Source organism: Triticum urartu, chromosome 1A (genome assembly GCF_056163025.1).
Source record: "Triticum urartu cultivar PI428250 chromosome 1A, HENAU_Tu73, whole genome shotgun sequence".
In the NCBI taxonomy this organism is placed as follows: Eukaryota; Viridiplantae; Streptophyta; class Magnoliopsida; order Poales; family Poaceae; genus Triticum; species Triticum urartu.
The window spans coordinates 561,614,464-561,620,295 of NC_141873.1; positions in this window are offsets into that span (position 1 = coordinate 561,614,464).

Genomic DNA, 5,832 nt, shown 5'->3' on the forward strand with positions numbered 1-5,832 from the left:
ACTTACACACTAGACCCACTTGTTAGCAATCATGTTAACACACACAACTCATGGATTAAACCTGTAAAATAGATGTTTTGTGCCACACTAACACCAGAAATAGGTGGTTTGTGCAATTTTCTCTCTTCACGCCTGCTGCTTTGCTGGCCTTGCTGCGTCCCCTGCATGCGTGCTGCACGTGTATTTTCCAGAGTGTGCAAGTAGATATACCCATGGGTACTTCACGTGTGCAACCGGAGCCCTACAACGTCCCATCGGACAGCCCAGTCACTGTTCAGAAAGAAGAAAGAAGTTTAAAAACCATCCAACTGTAATCTTCATTTTGTCCGGACATGTTCGAGCAGTCCACAAATCCCCATATCCAAGCCGTATACATGGAGGATATGTAGGGATCTCCGGGCATGCCGAGGCAAGGTGCTACGTAGGATTTGGCGAACCACGGACTTCTTTTTCTCTTTCTTTATTCTTTCTTTCTCTTCATTGTCTTCCTCTTCACCAATCATATGCACGTGACCGGACAATATGAGGATAATATGAGAAGTGTGGTTGTTTCGCAAGAAAAATGAGGATCCAAAATAGACGTGCCATGACACTGACCGGGCACATCCGCGGACGTATGAGTAACCGAATCAAGCAATTGTGGTTGTAGAGGCTCTAAGTTGGTCTTCCTACTGACTAAGCCATAAAGTCCTTGAGCATGCACCAAACCCTTACAAGTTCTATTAGTTCTTTTCTTTAACACGGTACATACATAGACACTCATACATACACACACTCACCCAGATGAACATACACACACAAATCCTATTCCTATGATCACCTCCCAGACACTTTCTCTGTATGGAAAAAGGAAGAAGATGTTGCTTCGGCTTCCGTTTGTAGCTTTGGTTTGCGTTTACCCTATTTTCGTGACTCTCCTCTCTTTCTTCTCCCCCTACCATTATTTTGATCGAGCCGGCACATCATTTTGGGATTGACAAAATCGTTATAGACGTCTTCATAGTCGATGGGAACATCTTCTTCCACTAAACGCACATCGCCAAAAAGCTTCGAATATATCCAGAAAAATGTGAGCACCAGTGTCAAGTCCATGTCCTGAACCCTGATAGGCCGAGGATACAACTGCCCGGCCCCATAACCATCCAACTACATATTTGGTTCTCAAGTTCTATTAGTTTAATCACCCAATTAAGCTGAATAGGATCCTTAGGTTGCATGTCCATCCTTATCTTCACGAAGTACCTACCTTGGTACGATTGGGTGCTTAGCTTGTCCATCCTTATCTTCACAAAGTACTTACCTTGGTACGATTGTGTGCTTGATAGGGGGCTAGGTGGACGAGGATTTGTGGCTCACAAGTGCAGAGGTACGCATGTCCCTGGTGCCTGCTTTAATTTTTTATTTGGCTTCCGATTTTAAAGTTCTATATCTTTTAAACGATAATTCTAAATTAAGTTATGTTTTCATATTCATGTTTCTCTTGACCAGTGCTTTTAAATAAGATCCATTTTTCAATATATTTGATGACCTTAGAAAAATATGTTCAGTTTCAACGTCGAGACTTAGTACGAGCGATCAATAAAAATCAATTATTTTGTGTTGACGACCGACAAAAAAAATTGCTTGCAGTTATATCTATAAAACTGGTGAAAACTTGGCAGTTTTAGATGCAAAAACCGTAAAGTTAATCATTGAAGCTAAATTTTTGAGAGATTTTCTTTTTTAGTTTGCCCTTGTGTGGGATTGAAGTACTATGCGAATCGCGAGTCAAAACGAGCGGGCGGAAGGACTTGGCAGATGACTGCCCCCCACACTTGCCCTAAAACGTATGTGTGGCATGCGCCTGAACATGATTTAAGTACTCACGCAGACGGGAGGAGTCGGCCCCTTTTATAGAGGGGGCACATATATATAGGTATATCTAGGATCATACAAGCAATGGACGATGAAGACGGGGACAAAATTTTTGGACTTCTGTTTTTCTGAAAGCAATCTGCTGCATACAAATTCTTGGCTGACCACTCCATGGACGTCACGGCGAGTACCTCAGCACATAAACGTACGGCTCCCTCCGTCAAATCAAGTCACTCAGACGAATTGTTTCTTCATGCCAGAATGCTCTTCACGCCTGCTGCTTTGCTGGCCTTGCTGCGTCCCGTGCATGCGTACTGCACGTTCTTTGAAGGCAGAGAGAAGAAATTGGTGAAATTGTTGTTGATTTTCTATTGCTTGAGCCTCGTGGGTATATATGTAGGAGTACAATGACCAATTTAAAGTATAAAACAAGGCAGGATCAAATCCTAGTATATACTATACTTCGTAATAATCATATACTTGACATCCCTCTCCGTAGTCACAACGATAGCGAAGCAGACGGTGAGACTGGAGAAGAATCTGAAAGCAAGCTGACGGACAACCCCACGTAACAATCGTAACGGTCGATGCATCGCGGAAGTTGTGGCTGCAGTGGAAACTGACGAGTTTGCTCAGGCAAGGCGGTAGCCCTTTGTGTCGTTTATCGATTTAGCCAAGAGCGTAGGGTGGTGTAGTCGTGGTCGAGGTAGCAGTGCGAAGAACTTCGTGGTCGATGTCGAGTCGGGGAGCCGGTGTCGAGGATGTCGCCGTGGAGCTGTGGGTGCAAGGAAGCGCCGAGTTTGTCATGGGCGTAGTGGTGTCAAAGTAGTGTGCGCCGGGTAGAGGACGGTGTTGACGAGGCTTCGCGCTAGGTTTGCCAAACACGGGGACACGTCGTAGACGAAGGCACGCATCGGTGATGCCAGCAACGGGCATGCGAAGACAGACAAAGAAGAAGTTTACGAAGCACCCTACCGGGCTTGCCTGGGGACACATCGTGGACGAAGGCACACATCGTTGTTGCCAGCACCATGCATGCGTAAATGAGAGACCTACAAGAGCTGTAGGCCATGTCAAGGAGTCGGAGGGCCAGCAGAGAAGAAGACTCGGCGACGGTTGTGGCACCAATCGGCGCGAGGCCGATGTCGCCATCGATGGTGGGAGTAGACGAAGTGGTCGGGGTAGATGACGGCGACGCTGCCGGACGGGCTGGCGCTGGACGAAGACGAAGGGGCTGGACTGGTGACGACGGCTACCGGGGTAGCGGCGGCGGCCGAAGAAGAGCGGCGGAGAACAAGATGAAGCCGGCGACGACGGACGGCGTGGGACGACGTGCGGACAAGTAGCGTCAGCACCGGCACCCGGGCTACCAAAGAAGTTGCGGCGCCCGGGCAGCGAGGCTCGAGCGACCAACGAAGCTGCCGCGCTTGAGCTCGAGGCAGCCGACGAGCCTGACGCCGCCAGGGATGAGGCCGACATAGATCGACGGGTCGGCCGGTGCACGCAGGGGCAGCTGTGATGGGCCGCCACATTGTGTGATGCCGCCGGGTTGGGGCGACGCACGAGGCCAGGTTGGAGCAGGGCGGTGACGGCTGGCGCAGGGCGACATCCGGGTCGACATGCGGGCGGTGGTGGGCCTTGATGGGCCGCCTCGACGCACGTGGACTTTGGATCGGAGGAGAGGCCGGCTGGTCGCGCTGGGGTCAAAGTAGACCCGCGCGGGGGCGACAACAGTGACGGACGACGTAAACCGATCTTAGATTGAAAAACCAAAAAGAAATGCCGATCAGACGTCTTCATAGTCGACTGGAATGAATTCTCTCATTAAACGCACATCACCAAAAAGCCTAGAATATATATAAAAAAGTGTGAGCATCAATGTCATATTTATGTGTCTTAAATCTTGATAGACTGAGGATACCACTACCCTCATAATCATCCAACTACGTATTGGGTTCTTAAGTCCTATTAATTTGTCAACAACTTAAATAGTTTAATCAACCAATTAAGATCAATAGGGTCCTTGGGTAGCGTGTCCATTCTTATCTTCACGAAGTAAGTACCTATATTCGGTGCTTACTACGGGGGCCTAGACGGACGAGTATTTGTGGCACGCAAGTGCAGAGGCACGCATTTCCCTAGTGCCTGCTTTTTATTTTGGCTTTCGATTTTTAAAGTTCTATATCTTTTAAACCATAATTTCAAATTAAGTTATGTTTTCATATTCATGTTTCTCGTGACCAGTACTTTCAAATAAGATTCATTTTTTAAATATATTTGATGACTAAAAATATGTTCTATTTCAATGTTGACATTTAGTACGAGAGATCAATAAAAATCAATTATTTTGTGTCGACAACCCACAGAAAAAATTGCTTGCAATTATATCTCAAAAACTGTTTGAAACTTAGCAGCTTTAGATGCAAAAACCGTAAGTTTAATCGTTGAAGCTAAAACATTTTAAGGGATTTTTTTTTTAGTTTGCCGCATGCGGGATTGCACTACTATGTGAATCGCAAGTCAAAATGAGCGGGCGGCAAGACTTGGCAGATGACTGCCCCCACACTCACGTGGCCCCGTGCATTTCTGGGGCCTAGGCTACCTTTTTGTCGACTAGTAAACGTGTAGGTATAAATGCCCGTATTAACTAACTAAACGTTTGAAGTACACACCATGAAAATTGTTTTTTTTTCATACCTGGACAAAAATAATTATCACGAAACATTGCTGTTAGTAAACATTTGAATTTTTTCCCCATTTTTTTGGACAGATGTTTTTTTATCAAAAAAGAAATCAGTTTTTTTGCATTAATTTCGTGGAGCAGTTTCTTTTTCTATTTTGTGCTAAATGTGTTGAGGTGCTCACCATTGGTATGATGTAGATCATTAGATCTACATGGTTTAATGGATGACATGATTTGGATCTGCCTTTTAGGATATTTTTGTACTGGTATAGACATAGATATGGTTATACATGCAGTTTGTCCACTCGTACATAAAGATGGCAATTTTAATATTTCAATACTATTCCCTAACACTTCTCACCGATTTACTCACATTCATTTAGAGGAGATGCTAGTGGTCGTCTATGGTGAGAGAAGAAAGGGTGGTAGATAGTTCATAATGAAACTGGATGCTTCATATTACATAATGCCTTAATATATTACTTTTACTTATTCATTATGACATCATGCAAGATCATGGCATTGAATCATGAATTCGTAAAAAAACCACGAAATCTTACTGTCATTCCTACAAAGACATACTTGCCTATGTTCTAGCATTTCGGTCCAGTGCGGTCCACAAAACAAAAGATTGAACCAACGAGATGAGATGAAAGAAATATACAAAAGGCGGATGATATATGTTCCACAAACTAAAAACAAGGAGAAAGATCTGATATTAATCGTTAGGATTTGAGTTCGGAACACTCGGCTATGCATGTGTCTATCTTTTGACCTCTCATAGCTGCTATAACTATCTTGTTTTGGTCATTGTCAGCGTCACCTTTCGTGTGGTTACTGCTTGGCTAGCTGAGGACCGGGATTCAAATTATCAATCAACATGATAGTCTAGCTGACGTGTCGAACAATTGGTTTGACACGTAATAAATATATAATTTGTGTGTTAGAAGGGCGCTCAAATATAAAAATAGATAGAAATACTATTCAGAACCTCGGGTGTAGACTAAATTGTTTTGCACCGGAAGTATTTGTTATGATCATTTCACTAAAGAATTGTGTTTGGCATACAAACAATTATGTTAATATTGATTCACTACATAAAATTTTGCATAAAAATCAGAATATTAGTCATAAGACCACAAAATTTATATTTTTATGTATATTGTACACTATGCTTTTACGTTCATAATTTTACATAACATCAAACTTTTTTAACAGCCGATATATATTTTCTATCTTCTCATTTGACTTCTTATATAAGAACAAAAAAATACAGGACCTAAAAATATGTTGCA